The sequence below is a fragment of the Ambystoma mexicanum genome, chromosome 2p (assembly GCF_040938575.1).
Source record: "Ambystoma mexicanum isolate Mex_15411 chromosome 2p, UKY_AmexF1_1, whole genome shotgun sequence".
NCBI lineage: Eukaryota > Metazoa > Chordata > Amphibia > Caudata > Ambystomatidae > Ambystoma > Ambystoma mexicanum.
In genome coordinates, this window is record NC_090923.1 from 1,390,973,878 (window position 1) to 1,390,991,316 (window position 17,439).

Below are 17,439 nucleotides of genomic sequence, written 5' to 3' on the forward strand. Positions count from 1 at the left end.
CCAATATAGAACAAAAAACAACCTGGGCCCCTAGGTCTGGGTCCCTTATTCAATTTTCCCTCCCCTCGCCACCACCATATGATGGCATGTGCTCAGTTATCCTCTCAAGTCCCATCAATTGGAGGGGTGTTCAGCTTTCTGAACTTCCGTGACCCCAAGATATGTCTGCCCCTTGACCCCTTTGTCTGCCACTGTCCTCCGCCTGGATTCCGGTCCCTTGATGTGTGCGGGGTCTCAACGTCTCCCATTAGTTTGCTAGTGACCCTCTGAATGTCCTGTTCCGTGGAAGTCTGTATTTGTGTCCATCCACTTCGAACAAGATGGAGAACGGGAATCCCCATTAATATCTGATTTCTTTTTCATTAAGCCAATTGGTGACGGGTGAGCAGAGCCTTCTTTTAGAGAGGGTGAGGGAGGACAAGTCCTGGAAGACCATTACCCTTGCCGACCCATACTTCACTGGGCCCTTTTTCTGGGCTTTTTCCAGAATTTGGAGTTGTCGCCATAGTTGTGAAAGCGGACAAGAGCAGATCTGGGTCCTCCTGCTGTGCCACCGGCCCTGTGAATCCTCTCGATCTTGACCTTATCAATGGAATCCTTTTCGAAGAAGAGTTTGATGATGGCGTTTAAGGCGTTCCTCCCTCAGAAACCCATCGGGCATATTCAAAGGTGGCCAGTTTCACCCTTGCGTCCATGTACCGGAGCCTCTCTCCTTGTCTGTGATGTCCAGTATGTAAGGTGATCCTTCCGCTGTTAGGTGTAACTGCACCCCCCAGGGCAAAGGGGGCCGTCTGGGGGCAAGCCGGGAGCTACCACGTAATGGGCACCGAGGCGGAGCTCCGGCTCCTACTTTACTTCCTTGTATGTTTCTGCAAGGGCGAGGCCCATATGGTGGGCTTGTGAGAGTCCTTCAAGCTTGGTTGTGGCATGCCACTGTAGGCCCCCCAGGGCCAGCACCTGCTGATCCTGGGGTTTCTTCTATTCTGTACGTAAGCTCCTCTGGGCCTTCACAAGCAGGGTTTGCATCTGTAGTGGCGAGCAGGCACACGCCCCCGCACCAAGCTTGGGGGCTCACACCCGCCTCCTCTTCTGTCTGGGCAGATCACCCTCCTGTTGGGGGCCCTTAAATGCAATAGCCCCGGGGGCGTCACCTTCTCCTGGCTGTGCCCCTGTTGCCACTTCTCCCTGAACACTGAAAATGACCTGGGAAGCTTGGGTCGGGGGGATGGGCACACACCCCTGTGCAATCCCACGGGGCCCAAACATCACCCCCTGCACCTACAGTCCTGCTATGTCGGGCTCACCCGCATATATGGCCTCTACCTCCCCTTCTCTCCTTGCAGGAGGCCCCCTCCACCTGCGTCAGTATCCTGCTAAAAGTTTGCAGCGTGGGCTGCTATTGTTCTAGTCCTCGGAGGGAGGCTGGGGGGATTTATACTGCTCCACCTCTCATGCTCCTCGTGGGAGCCTATCAAGAAGCCGGCAGGGAAGGTCGAAATACGCCTCCCGTCCTGGATGGCCCTCTAACAGAAAGAAGCACCAAAGACAATATGGCAGCCGATTGTACGAGCTCACACCAATCCCCACTGCTCCCCCATTGGCCACCTACCACAAGAGATAGCCTACAATCCAGGAGCTGCGCAAACACTACCCAGAGTGGATGAAGACGCACAAGGTGGCGAGGAGCCATGCCTCAAGTCGTTAGAGACACCACGACGACAGAGCTACGTCAGACATGAAGCACACGTGCCATCCGCACATTCGGTGCACACACACCCAACTACACGAAGAACACATGCATGCAGGCCTATGAGTTAGAGGACAGTGACATGTACATACTGTCTGAACGTTTATTATTTTTGTCATGATCTTGCCGCAGCAAAGCAGGAATGCAAGAAGGGCACGTGTAAATGCTTGCAGATGCTTACATGCAAGTAACCCTATGGAATGGCATGAGCACTCGAGGGACCTGACAGCCATAACGCACTAATCTATGGACACTATGGAAGGCGCATACAGAAGAAGCCAGACCATGGCTTAGGAAATTGTAGTAGGCCATAGCTGTCGTAGGAAAACCTGAAGCCATGCAGAATGCTGTGCAAGCAGAACCAATGCAGTTAGAACAAATCCACTGCCAAGGTCGCAATGTTACAAGTGACATTCTTTACCATGACCGAAGTAACACAAGCTGTAAAGGAGCCCATTTCCCGTAAAACACAGAATAATTCAGAGCTCCTGAGCTCACAAACGTGGTCTCCAAGCACGTGATCCGGCCAAGCTGATGAGGAGCCAAGATTTGGTGGTTGGAAAGAGCCAACCATCTCACGGACCAGACAATGGTCGCAAAAAAATTTGTTACACTTAAGCTACCGTTCTGTGCTGGGAACGGCGCATGCTCACGGCAATGATGGTCCACACACGGTTATGATGCTGACACATAGTTGCACCTCACTGACACATCGTTGCACATGCACCATGAACAGGTGTCTTGCGGGCTGGGACTGAAAATCCATGGCCCTAGGGGTGGGTAGCTGGGATCACCAACCAATCATGGGGTACGCACACTGTAACAATTAGTTAATAGCAATTTTTCGGGGATGGTCTAAGCCTGACACCTGATGTGGCCTGGTCAAATGAACTAAACTCTATATGGGCTCCAATAGGGGACCTAGCACTCAACAACCTATCCAGAGTGAGTTGTGACGCCATTCATTACCAAAACTGGCCTGCGAGCCGAATTTGCAGACGTGCATGTAATCCCTGTGGGTTGTTGGCTGTAATAAACCTCAGTTATACCTTGCTACTTGTCTGGACCTTACGTTCTTTTGGGCTGGGAAGGAGTTAGGCCTTCAATGAGTTCTACCCCCGCGGACTCCTAGCTAAATTCTCTGCCTGCGTGGGAGTTCACCCTAACACCTCACTCACCGTTACTGCGGCTGGGCCCCCGGCGCCACCAGGTCACACCACATTCCGTCATTCCGTCCTCCAGTGGGGGAGTTGGAGGGGGCAAGGTGTACTGCCAGCGCGCGATCAGTGTGGGGCACAAGGGGTGCTGAGCCCTGGGGTCACTCCTCCTCATGTGCCCTTCCTCTCTATCCCTGCACGGCTACGCCTGCGGGGCCTGCTCATGCCGGCCCACCTCGCCGTCCTTTGCAGTGTATCTCTGCTGTCTGTGGCGGCACAGCTATTTCGGCCGTCCGGCCTCGGATCTTGTCCCGGTTTGGTCCAGGGGTGCCCCCGACCCTCTTTTTTGGGTGGGGGTCTCGCAGAAGCCCCTTGGGGGCGGCAAAGGGAGGGCTCAATCTCCCTTTGTGGTCCCGGGCTCGGGAGCTGACGTGGCTAGCGGCTGCCAGTTAGGCGCCCCCTGGTGCCTTGCTGTCCGTTTATTTTTTAAATGAGAATATTTTTATTAGCATTTTTGTGTTTCCATAAAGAGTTAACAAGAAAAACAAAACCATCAAATTCCCTTCAAACCAAAGCCACCCTCTTTTCCCCAATAACCGGTATACTTGTTTCTCAAGTCCTGCATTAACATATTCGTTCCACCTATAACATTCCTTTTAGTTTAGGTCCATCAAATTACTAAAAATAAATATCCAAACTCTTCCTGTAAACAAACTTCAGCATACCCACAGTTCAACAGTCCCAAGACCCTCAGCCTTTGGACAAGTATAGTCTTTATTTCAATTTTTAATACACTCCAAAAAAGTTCCTCAAGTTACAAAAAACAAGTCGCTTTCTCTGGTATAATGCAGAGATTCCAAAGTTTACCCATTAAGCCATCTATGGTTAGCGTATAACGGGATTTATTTCCAATTCATTGCTATATCAAATCTAGCTACCATTCATATTTTGTCACTTAACAGATCTCTCCTCTGGAGGTTTCTGCCTCACCTCTCAGGATGCTTAGCGTGGGGGAATATGGTACTTCAGCCCTTGTTATGTTTCAAATTAAGGAACTCCCCATGATCCACTATCACCCTAAATTGAGACCATTACCTCCAAACGTGGAAATGTGTGCAACACCTCTGCATCCCCTCAAGCATAGACCAGAGTGTCCCCTCCAAACCTGTTTGGTGCAGTCTGGTGTAAAGTACCATATGACATGACTTAATAGAATTGTTCGGCACATTGTACAATAATAGAGATTTTCTTGACTTTTCTTCATATCTTTTCCTAAACCTCCTTTTCCACCCTGTATGCCACATAAATGTGTATGCTTATCCTCTTTTATAAAGCAAAACCGGACATTTGTGAATACTTTCTCAATAGACAAGACACATGGTAAATGTTGAGGTAAACATATACTTTAAAAAAAACCTGTGAGATTTTGTGTTTCATGCTCCCTGATCTTACGTTGTAGCATCCAGTCTCAAGGTTGGTAATAATGATCTGCTCCCAAATCTGAAACATGTTTTGCGTGTGTTAAAGCATGTAATATTTCCATCCTAGAATAGATGTGAGAAAACGCACATCTTCCCTTCAACGATTGCCAAAAGTTGGAACCCTCCTAATAATCTGGTTTGAATTCTGGCTTGTAATGGATCAGGGTGGGGGCTCCAGGGAAAGATGAGGCCCCTCTTTTCTCTCCAATTGCATCACATACTTCCATAACTATTAATTGGTAAAGGAGCTCATACTTTGCTAGCGGATGGTCCCTTTTTCAGAAGCCACAGAATGCATCTGAGAGATTTCCCCACCACTTGGTCCTCAATGTGTTTCCAGGACTTCGGCCAGAGCGGGTTGAGCTAATCCATTAATTATCTGTAATTGAACAGCTTGATAGCTCAGACGATAGAGGCAGGCTGTTCCTTCCTCCTATACAGATCTCTAAAGTGGACTGCTGCAAGACCCTATGTGGATTCCCTAGCCAAATGAATGCCATGAATGTCCTCTGTAGTTGTTTTAATGTAGAGACTAGAACTGGTATTAAGAGTGATTGAAATAGGTATATAAGAAGGGAAGAAGGGGAAAAATGTTAATTTTAAGAATTGTAGTCCTACCCAAACATGGGATGGCTTTGCTATGCCAGGAACTGAGGTCATTTTTTATTGAAACTATAATCCATGTATACTTTGTTTTATGTAATGCCGGATTCTAGGTAGTGATAAAGGCCCAAGTATTTTATGCTTTCTCTATCCTAGTAGAATGGAGTAGTGTTTTAGTTGACAGCTTTCTGTCTGCTACAATGCTATTTTCGAGTCTTTGCTTTTGCACACAAATGTAGGAGCCACTCTATTGAGAGCAAACACTGCCAAATAACTGGTTCTACGGGATAATCACTATTCTCAAATGGCATATACCATGCTCTGGGGATCACACACAATTCTTACCGCGTGGATAAGATCTATAATAATCAAAAAATATACCAATAACATCTCAGAATATGATAGACTATGCCAGTGTGAAATTTCATACAGAGTAGCAGTGAAATCATTATAAAAATTAACCCACACTATGTGTTTTCCTTGTGTTCTGTAAAGTATATGTTTTATATGTTTTATATATCGTGTTTGATATTGAGTTTTATGTAACCTGATAATTTTAGGAGTGTCCAACTCTATAGATTTAATTAAAAAAAATACATTTTAATGTGATTATTTGATATATCATTGTTTTTTTTCTGTCCCATGTTGTGGTGTAGACATCTGTTAAATACATCTTCTATGGGATAGTCCCCACTACCTTTGCGACTGGGACTTGAATACCGTCAAGGGGGAATAGGGACACCTGCCGACCTGGGGTAGTGGCATACCAAGCTTTTTACCAAAGCTGCTCCAGATACGGGGTGAGGGAGTTGAGAGTTCCCCAGTCTCTGCCACCCCCGACCCCCTTGTTTGTGCCATGCTTGCTACCTTTAGTACCATTTTCTGTCACTCAATTCCTTGCCGCTTTGATGCTGCTCCTGTTCTTTTTCATTTGTTACAACATTCCTACCAACCAATGGATACCGTAGCGAAATGCAGAGGGAAACCGTCTGTCTGAGCTCAAACTCTGAAACACCCGCAATCAATGAGCCACATGCCTTATTGCCTCAGCAGCACTTACCACAGTGAATGGCAACGGTAACCCGGCATGAACACCAGATGGAAATGAAGCCAAAGACGAATCTGAGTCCTGAGTGGGAGAGGGGGAAGTGCCAACAGGGGCTTAAGAAGACTTAAAATGTAAAGACCTATCCTACCCGTGGTAAAGGGCAGACCCAGATTGGCCCTTACTCTCACGTGAAATGGTGGACCAATAGATGAGGGATGCAGAAACTGGTAGAGGGGCATATAAAAGGACAAAAATAAGACAGGGTGAAAGATGCTGGGGTGAGGTCAGGTGGAGAGGGGGTGGACCGAGAGACCCAGCAAAGGACGATCAGTGGAGCGGAGTGTGGAGGCACTTGTGGTGGTGTAGGAGATTGTTGCAGGTGAGGTGTTGGCAGCGAGAGCAAGTGATAGCAGATAGTGAGAGTGAAGCCGTGAAGGAGCCCCTGCGAGAATGAATGTAGTAGCGTAGTAAGAGAATCAGTGGCTGTTGTGGAGGAGAGGTGAGTGAGAGTGGGAGAGAGGGATGGAGACTGAGACAAAAGAGCAGAGAGAAGGAGATGGGAGAAGAGAGAGAGAGCACAGTAGGAGAAGAGAGATTGAGACCATCGGACGGAGAGGTCGAGGGAGACGGTAGCAGAAGAGGGAAAAAACGGGCTATGAGACCATCAGAGGAAGAGATATAGAAAGAGCGAGAGAGTGATCATCGGAGGCAAAACGAGGAGAGTGGGAGAAGGGCAGCGAAGCGAGGAGAGAGGGGGTGGGAGAAAGAGGGGACTAGTAAGACCAAATTGGGAAGTGGAGGGAGGTGTAAGTAACGGACTAGATCAGGGACAGGAGAGAAAGGGAACAAGTGGGAGAGAGAGCAAAAGGAGCTGGGATTCTGTTTTTGGCATAATACAAAACCCTTATCATTACCCTCAAACTAAAGATTTGAGTTAGGGAACGCTTAGTAAGTCCCGGCGGAAATTGGCCAGATATATTGAATAGGTGTTACTGCTCTCTTGTCTGAAGTCAACCTAAGGTTGTAGAGAAGTCTTGGGTGAAGGGAGCCCGGATGAGGTCGAGAGGTGATGCCTATTAGACCAGTGGAGCAAACCATTAACCTACCCAGTCATTTGGAGTTGTATTTAATAAAGACACTTGAACCATACTTTGCAGTCTGGGAGTTTGTGAAGCCATCTGTGACAGTTTCCTATATCTTTCACTGACCTTTAAACAATGTGGAGGCCCCTCTACTGAGAATGAAATGTCTCAAAATGTATTTTGCATCCAGAAATCTCTGCAACTCTTCCAAACATTGTGAGGCCCCCAGAACAGGTATTTCAAGGAAACAAAAGAGGTGATGGCTCGAAGGTTTTGAATTGATCTTAACCTCTGGCATTGTTCTGGGCAACCCTCCAGACCATTGTTCTTCATCTGCCAAGCCATTACAAAAGGGCAAAAGACACTCTGCAAATTGGGCTTGATCCCACCCCAAAAGGGGCAGTCCAGCCCAAACGGCTTGGCCACATCCCTTCTGCATGAGACCATAAGCATCCCCAAAGATGTTTTGGCCTTTTTGGGCCTCATCAGTGAGGAGTAGCTTGGGTCTCTAGGCCTAGCAGACACAGGACCCATGTCTGGGTATACCCATCTCACACTGGGTGACTAAATACAAACAAAAGAGGTGATGGCTGGAAGGTTTAGAATTAATCCTAACCTCTGGAATTTCTCTGGGCAACCCTCAAGACCATCATTCTTCGCCTGCCAAGCCATTACACAAGAGGAAAGACCATATGCAAATCAGACTTGGTCCCACCCGAAAAGGGTATAAGGGAATGGACCAAGCAGTTTGGGCTGGACTTCCCCTTTTGGGTTGGATCAAGCCTGGGCAAGTGGAACCTCACTGGGAGTGACTCCCCTCTTGATGACAAGGACTCCCATTCCACAAAGGAACTTCCAGTCCAAACCACCCATTTTGCATACATGAGGTTGCAAAGATTTTGGCATTCCCTATTGCAACCATAATCCACAAAGATCCTTCTTTGACTCTGTTGGCTTGAGGTAATGCTGAACGTCACATGAATGCCATGATAAGGAAGGCAGACACAGTTCCATTCATTACAATGATGAGTATAAGGCAATGGACTGTGAATGTTAGAGAGTCTCCTACGGTAGGAGGAGAACAACTGCAATGCAGAAGCGAGCTTCTGTAGCATCGACATCCTGGAGGGGCAGAGCAACTTCAAGCACTGGAACCAGCGGTGGCGTGCATGACTGGAGACCCACTAGCTCAAGGCTGGACTGCGGGTGCCTTGACCAAGCAAGAGGCTCTTGTCAGGGAAGGAGACGCATTGGGAAGACAACCGTCTTCTCTGGTGGCGTGACCACTGAAAAGCAATGGTGAGCCGAGTGCCCAGCAACTGGCACCAAGACCAGAGACAGGGGAGGAGCCAGAGTCCCCGAGCTCCACCCGGTAAGCACCTGTTAAGCCATGGGAGGTACCAGCAGAAACACTGATGCTATCAAATTGTGGATGCCAGTGAGGCCCACAATGGTTACTTTCAAGGAGTACCGAAACCGATGCAGGTAAGAACAACAGATCTAGAGAGATACGAACACTATATGTTACGACTGGAATCGCCACCAAAAGCAAGAGAAGCGAACACGCTTACAGCCCCATTGAAATAGAGTGAAAGAGATACTAACGCTGTATGTCAGGGCTGGACTAACCGCCAAAAGAACCTAAGGGAAGCTAATGGGCCTAGGGCCCCACTGAAACAGTGTGAAAGAAATATGAAAATTGCATATCAAGGCTGCACTAGACGACAAGGCTATTGAGGATCAGAGTGAAAGGAAGGTGAATGTTCTGCACTAAGACTAGCCAATTGCAAAAGGCCATGGGTACCTGGAATACCCAAACAAGCAGACATTCTTAGTTAAATACTATAATTATGAAACAAGAAACTACCTGAGAGCCACAGGACTTTGGGGAGTCCCAGTGCTGCAAAGGTGCGAGACGGAGAAGTGACTTGTCGAGTAATCCTCCAGGGATTTGAACATGATAAAACCAGGTGAAGAAAAATTACTAAACAGTTTTCTTTGCCAAGAGTGGTAGTGAACCCCATACAGAGGATAATTATAATTTTTCAAAGAAAGTCTATGTAAAGACAGTTCCATTGTATTCTAAAGGAACTTTGAGACTGAGAACAAGTACATTGCACGTTGGGCTAGGCAGAAGCCCATAGTGAGGCTCTGGTACAAGCCTGCTTGGTTTTCTTTTTGTTAGATTTTTTTCTAAAGTTGTAGGGCCAGTTGGTTGTTTAGGATTCGGACAAAAGACTTTTTACTTCAGATTTATATGCTACCTAAACTTTAGTTTTGATAGGTAGGGAACCTCCCTCATAGTGATTGGGTTAGGTGTTTTAGTTTTGATTTAAATAAAGATCCTTAACTATGATCCAATGTAGCCTCGGTCCTTCTTCTCACTCACCACGTAGAGTACATATTTACAGTACATTATTGCTTTATTGTGTTTTGCTTGAAGACCAAAAGCTTCCCAGCGTTGCTGCTGTATTGAGAGTATTTCTGTTTAGTGTTTAATAGTGCATGCTCTGCTATGTTGCCACTATGTTTAATTGTGTGTGCATATCAATAGGAATCTGTATCGTATTTTGCTTTGAGAACACCAAGCTCTACAGTCAGCTTATCAGCTCCTTGACCCCTCAACTTTTCCATTCTAAAGGATTTCTCCATAAGCGACCCTCTAATCGTCGCTTTTAATTTAACGGGTTGGATCCCCAGCCACTCTTGCAAGTAGGGATTCTCCTGAAAGAAGCGGGAAATATCAGCTGCTCTCTTATAACCATCTTATCTTGTAACAGACCCATATTTAATTTCCAGATCTTCTTCCTCTTCTCTATCAGAGTGATGTTTATTGGGCATGATGCAAGGAGCATGGTCGGAAAGTGATACTACCTTTTGAGGAACTCTGTATTGTGCTAAGAATTGATTGCATGTCTAGCTCACAGGTGCTTCTTAAGTCTGTTTTGTGTACATGGGGGAGGGAGTTGTATTCTGTCTCCTTCCTGGTGTATGTGCCTCCAAAGGTCTTCCAATCCTGCTTCTTCACAGAGCAAAGGGTGTCTTTGGAGGCTTGTTTGTGACCCTACTAAGACACATTCATGCTAACCTAATGCATGTCAATTGTGAGGTTAATATCCACAGCCAGGAATAGGAACACACTGCAAATGAGATTAACTCTTACAACATGTAATAAAAAAGTTTGTGCCCTTCACTTTGGGCAAATATAGAGGCAATTCTGATGAATCCCCGCCCCCCTTTTAGCCTGCAGCATTCTTCTTATGCGTATGAAGTGAGACATCTTAATCTTGGCTATACCATATATTGTGGATATATAGTCTGTGTCTTGCTGTGGAAGGTGGTTTACTTGAAGATGTTGTGAAGGCATCATGAAGTAAGACACAGACAACAGACTTAAAGGTCATGCAGAAGATATTTATTAACTTAAATGTCCGGATGGTTGAAGGCCTAACTTGCCCTTTGCTAAGGTGGGATTTCTCTACTTGAACGAAACTAAGGAAAGTCTGAGTCAGAAACTTCAATTTAAAAGTCTGTCCGTGTCCAAAACCTATCCTTTCCCTCACAACTAAAACTAACAAATGGGTAGGGGAGTTCAAAGAAATGGTGTTCAACTCAAAGTAAGTTCTGAGCTTCTTCCAGCTCACAGATTACTTCCAGCTCCTCTTCCCCAAGCATAAGAAAGTTCCATGAAAAAGTCTCAAAGTTTAACTTTCTCCGGTTCAAGGCAATATAGGTCAGAACCAATCCTTGGGGGTCCCTTCCCAAGTTTCAAGTAACCCAATCGAAAACAAAAGGGCCTTGAGACTCCCTTCTCAATACAACAAGTGTGGTCCTTTTCACTCTCGGGGATCCCTTCCCCAAGACTTCAATGTCATCACTTACACTTGCTTCAGTCTTTTCAAAAGTCTTAACAAAAAAACACCAGGTCAACCTGACCCTCCTTCTGGCCTGCCTCGACAGTTTATATGCATTGGTTTCATTGGACTGTTTCATAGTGTCCGTGTCCTTTCACCATTTAGGGCTCTCCGGTCTAGGCGCAGTTGTTAGACCGCACGGTCCACCCATCACAGGTTGTGCAACCAGGATCCCTGGGCTCCTCAGTCACCTTCACTCACATAGTTCCTTTTATTGGCCTCTTGGCTTAATGTGTAGTCTTGCACTCCTCTGGCTTCTCCTTGATGGCTTTGTGGCTCTGCCACCACGTGTCACACACCTCTTGCCAAATTGTGGCCTTGTCACACTACATTCACTCATAAAAGTTCACTGTTTGGCTCCTTTCAGCCCTAAATATGTTTGACTTCAAGCTTTGGGTTAAATCGTTGTGCAATATCTATTCAATATTGTTTACTTGCAGTTCAGTGCTCAATGGGTACTTATGTTGCTTAATTATGTTCGGTATTCAGTATGCACTTGTTTGCTTCAATGTTAAGTTTCCATTTAGTTTGGTATTCAGTAGGTATTTGGTCTCTTACTTTCACAAGCCGTTACTCATTTAGGGTCCTATAGGAGCGCCCCGGTGCTTGAGTGCCCTTTCAACCCTCACCAGCATTCTGTGTCCCTTCCTGGTGGTTCCCGCAACTTCCGCTTGGCTTCGGAAGCTGGCAAATCCACTGGTGCGAGCCCCGCTCGCTTGCCGTGTGTTTCCTTCCACACTTCAGAAACTCCAATGTTTCTTCCTGGACGTGGGCGGCGTTCTCTGTGCTGCAGGCTCCTCTGCAGCTCCTGCTGCTCACGGTTACAGAGGCTTCCAGGGTTGTTGGGAAATACACAGCCCTCTCACATCGGGTTCCACAAGTCCTCTGGGATAACTGCTGGTGGCGTGGCTCTTTCGCCTGTCCCACCATGGCTGCCACCATGGCTGCCTCCCTTACAAAGGTCTCCTGCTGTTCCTCCACACACACAGGTCTCCCTGTTGTTCTCTGCCCTGCTGGGCTGGTCTATGTTTATGCACCTGCGGCCCCCCTTGACAGGCTGCAGGTGTGGATGTTTGATTAGCCATGCCCAACCATACTTGAAGGGAAATGCCTGACACTCACAGCTCTTAGCAGGCATCTTCCTCGTCCCAGTACTAGAGTGGTGAAAGAGTGTAGTCTTTATTACTCTTAGTTGCCTCTTCTTCGTCCCAGTACTGTCAACTGTGATATGTGGTAAAATTAGGGGAGCTGGCTTGTAATAGTACGGGGTTCGAAAATGAGGGGAGCTGGGAGATATTTAGCTCCTGATTCTAGCACTGTAGAGCCTGGTTAGCTTGAAAGCAACGGCTACCAGTAACTACTTTCCTAACATGTAAATGTGACATTAACTTTGAGTATTTGAGAATGTTAAGAAGGATCATAACACATCTAATACACTTTTAAACACAATGGTTCATACAAAATGGTCAAAAGGTTAAAGGAGCACCTCTAGTAGCTCCTGGTTCCCCTGCAGTAGCTCCTGCTCACTTGGTGATGCCTGACACCCAGGAGCTGGTTTTAGCTACTACTCATTGAATCTCAATTTCAAACCCTGTAATAGCCCTTAAAGGTTGGGGAAGGGTTAGGCTGGTCGTCAATCGGAAAATGGGTATGCCATGTCTCGCCCGAGGACACCCCACTCCTAATCTTCAAGGACCCTCCACCCAGGTGATCCTCTCTCGCTTCTCCACCCCCCCAGGTTCAGGATCCAAGAGCAATGGCCTTTCCTTGGCCACCTGTGCAGAGGATCGAAGGGGAGTAGGAGTGAGAAGTCCTTGAGTACTTTTTTTCATGAGTGGACTGGTGGAAGGGTGTAGTGATAAACAGAACCCGCACCCCTTGGGATCCAGCCCTTTGTGCAAAGTAAATCACTCCTAATTACCTTCCCACACAAGTAAGGTTTATGACGCACGATGAACTTAGTCTGGAAAAAAGCCAATAACACAGAATATATGATGCTTGCATTTATTATCTACAGTGTCTAATGAGAACTAAGCAGCAATTTACAATAATATGGAAATAGAAAGTGCTGGCTGTATAATGCCAATTGTCAATCACAGATGAATATGCAAGTATTTTGTCTTACGCTCCTAATAAAATGTAGATGAAGGTACGATCAGATCACACCCGGGACCCTCGCCGCTACAGGTGCCCGGCACTCCTCGGGAGAGGAGGGGAGGACTGGCCAAGCCCCCACAGTCCTACACCAGAGCGGGGATGTGATGCTAGGAGTCTCGGCCCAGATAGTGCACAGCTGGTCATCCAGGCACTGTTCCTCTTGGTACGTGCGTCTCACCAACAGCCCAGGATGAGTCCCTGCCTCACTGGTCCAAGTATAGTTCTCTTATTAGGGGCTGCACGTCAATCATCATGACGTATCAGCTCTTCGAGAAGCTTCTAGGCTCACCCTTCCGGGCAGTAAACATGTTTTCGCTAGGAAAGTTACAAGACTGGAAACAGCCAGTCTTGGCTCCCAGACTTCGTGCACTGTGTTTTGAGAAGATCTGACATTCTTGCCTTATCAGTGCACCTGACTCGCAGAGCGAAGACGAGCAAAGCTGTGCAAAGCTGTGCCTGGCTCCCAAGGGCTGCGTAGAGCCTCTTGCAAATGCTAGATGTTTTATGTCTTCAGGAAAGGCATTCGCAATTAACCCCTTGCAAGCATGCAGGCTCAGTTCGAGATGCCTGGTTGATGTCAGCATTTTCCTCCACGCTTCGAATAGGCTCTAATACACACAAGATAGCTCAGTGGGTTAGTGCAAGTGCAGGTTACTGCAAGCGCCTAGCAGCTTATCATGACAAAGGGCTTTTGTCAGGTGTGATGTTCGAGCCAACATCTTGGGATCATTGGACCCTCCCGCCGAATTATGCACAGCCTAGATTCAGAGAAGTAAGTGTCCTCCCTTTTCGCAATGAATTGTGATCCAATATCTACCGAGCACATACTTCCTAGAAAGCGCTCCCCTTATGGTATTCCTGTGTCAGGCCTTCTGAACCAGTTTTGTATTGCTCTTTCAACAGAGGCAACTTTTATTGTGAAAACCTTGGTATCGCCTAGAAGTTCTTCTTTTTAAGACTCCACAGGAGATCTGTCGCTCTCACTGGTTTTATTGAGAGTAAATATCACTATCTAGTTCAGGTCAGCCCACATATGTAGGCTTATCTTCCATCAGGGCAGTACTTTCATCTGTAGCTCCCTGCTCCTCTGCAGTGGCTACAGTCTCCCCTATCTGGGTCCTGCTCACTTTCTGCTGAGCTTCTCTCCCTCACACTTTTGAAAGTGGGCCATGTTCGAACCCCGGCGATTGATCCGGTCACAGTCTGTATGGGAGGTGTCTCTGTGGGGCCTACTCCCTTGCCTGCAGGTCCAACAGCTACTTCTTCCCTTATGTTCCTTCTCTGCTCACAGCAGCCTAAGGTGTTGATTGTCTGAGGTGGTGACCTCAGTCATCGTTCTGCTCTCACTGACGCTAGTGCAGTTTCCATCTTTAATTATTATTCTTTTTTTAAAACTTGGTTTTATTAGTATTTATAAAGAGAACAAGACATTTTCAATAAAATAGAAGATACACGTGTAACCCACTTTGGCGTCAACAGTCTCCCGACCCCCCCCACCCACAATCCCTTCCCTCCACCCCGCCCCAACCCCCTACCGAGAACCCCCTCCCACCACCCTCAACCCCTCTTCTGAATCAACACTTTTTCAGTGGTGTAGGTCTCTTTTATCAATGTCTCGGAGGCTAAAGTTCCCTTTTGTGTCTGTTTATTACCATTGTTGGCTCCCTTCCGGGTCTTCTCCCCTCTCCCCCCATTCTATTCCATTCACTTGCTTGGTCAATACATGAGGTTACCTTCCTCCAGTCCCCATTTGACCAGTAGGGCGCACCATTCAGCTTGAAAGTCATCCATCCTATCATTCACCACCGCTGTCAACTTCTCCATTATCATCATGGTTTGTACTTTTCCTTCCCAAACCTCTTTCGGGGGGAGCCTTTCACTTTTCCAACACTGAGCAATGGCCAATCTCCCTGCTCTTAACATTGCTTCCCACATCTTCGGGAGTCTGTTCTTCCCTATCTTTTTTGCGGGAGCCCACTGCAACGGGTCCAGGCCCGATCCTATCCCTGTGATCTCTTCCATTCAGCTCAACAGCTCTTTCCAAAACACTTGTGCCTTGGGACATCACCACTACATGTGGGCCAGGGTCCACCGGCACCCACAACCCATAGGGCACATAGGAGAAGCTACCGCAAACATCTTGGACAATTTCACCAGGTCCCTGTGCCATCCCATTAGCATTTTAAAGTTGTGTTCTATCGTGGAAGTAAACAATCCATCCTGGAAGACCACTCTATATATTCGTGCCCACTCCTCTCGGGAATCTCTTCCCCCACAAGCTCTACCCAATACCTCTGGAAGGTTTGTCTCCCCTGCAAACAGGCCTCATTCATGGCTTACTATTGCTTGGACAGTATGCCCTTTCTTGTTGTGGACTCGTCCAGTACTTTTACCACTGCTGTTAATTCTGTAGCCGCTCCTCCCCCTAGCCCCACTATGGGTCTGTCAGGATACCTTTCATGCAGAGATATTCAAATATTGAAATCTAGTCCCCTCCCAGTACATCCCGTAACTTGACCCATTCCTGTAAGTTTCCACCCTCAAACAGTTCTCCAGCCCTCTCAAGGCCTGCATCCGGCCGCCTCTGTGAGCAGGCTAATCCCTGGAGTCCCAAATCGAATGGGGGCCCCCATACAAAAGACCTGGGGGAGGGCCACATTGTATAGCCCTGTGTGTCTCTGGATTCACGCCAGACTGACCAAAAAAAACCCAGCGTGGAGTGGGACCCGATATCGATCTAAGCGGGGACCAAAAGTAGTCCCTGACCTTCAGTGGGTGTGCAACAAGGTCCTCCAGGTAGGTCCAGTAGGTCCTCAGATCTTCCCTCATGTGTTCCAGCATCCCTAACTTGAGCCACCTTATAATTTAAGCGGATGTCCGGGAACCCAAATCTCCCCTTTGTTCCTTGGGAGGGGTCAGGGTTGCCACTTTCACCCTTGAGGTCTTGTTCCGCCATATAAATCTACGGAGTTCTCCTGTAACTTCCAAGAAGAACTTCTCTGGGAGCTGTCTCGAGATGGCTGCCAACAAGTATAACAGTCTCTGGAGCATGTTCATTTTTATGGAGGTCATCATGCCGTACTGTGTAAAAAAATCAATGCGTGCCACCTCTTTAAGTCAGCCGTCAATTGAGCGTGGAAGGGATTCTATTTGGTCTCCACCATCTCCTCCAGGTCCCTCGTTACCCAAATTCCCAATTACTGAATACTCTTCTGGTTAACTCTCATGCCTTGGTAACTCTCTTTTGAGCCAAGAATGGGACTCTGCTCTAGTATCGCCATAATAGCAGATTTTCCTACATTGATTTTAAGCCCGGAGAGGAGGCCATACTCTGCAGTCTGGGTCATGAGTACTGGGAGGGAGTCCTGGACGTTCGTACTGTAAGCCAGTATATAGTCTGCAAATAATGAGAGTTTGCACTCTATTCCCCCCACCCCCGGTTTTCCATTGATTTGGTTGTTCATTCGAATCGCAATTGCCAATAGCTCCATAGCAAGGGCGTACAGCAGTAGGGAGAGGGAGCATCCCTGTCTAGTACTACTCGTGAGTTCAAAGGTATCCAGGAGTCCCCCATTCATCCGAACCTTCGACCTGGGCCTGTTGTATAGCTCTGCCACCCATTTCAGGAAGTTCGTTCCCAGTCCCATCCTCCCCAGGACCTTCATCATGAAGGACCACCCAACCCTGTCGAAGGCCTTCACTGAGTCCAACGCAACTACGCGTGCGTCCAGCCCCTACATTTGTGCCTCGTGGAACAGGTTGATAGTCATCCTGATGTTTTATCCTGTATCCCCCTAATGAATCCCACCTGGTCTCCATGTATTAGGAGTGGCAGACCCCTGTGCAGTCTGGTTCCCAGGACTTTTGCCAGTATCTTTATATCTCCATTATGGATGTAAATGGCCCTATAGGAAGAGCACATAGTGGGGTCCTTCCCTTCCTTTGGGATCGCTACAATAATTGCAGCCATCATTGTGGGGGCAGAGGGCCACCTCCCAGACATGCGTTAAACACCTTCACCAGAAACGGGGCTGACAGGGATTTTATATAGTTTGTAGAATTTTATCGTAAAACCGTCTTCCCCAGGGGCTGTCCCTGATTTCATTCCTGTGATGGCCCGCAAGACCTCTTCTACAGTTATGGGGTTCTCAAGGTTTTCCACCATTTCCTTGGGGAGCCCCGGGAGGGATAACCTTCTCAGGAATTTGTCTATTTGGGCCTCCTCCCCCTCCCTCTCCAAGGCGCAGAGG

General features: G+C 47.5%; 1 protein-coding gene across 1 annotated transcript in view; it reads left to right on the top strand.

Moving 5' to 3' along the window:
- Nucleotides 1-17,439, top strand: part of LOC138567536 (uncharacterized) — a 364,380-nt gene that overhangs the window by 13,414 nt on the left and 333,527 nt on the right. The gene's annotated exons all lie outside the window — the stretch shown is intronic.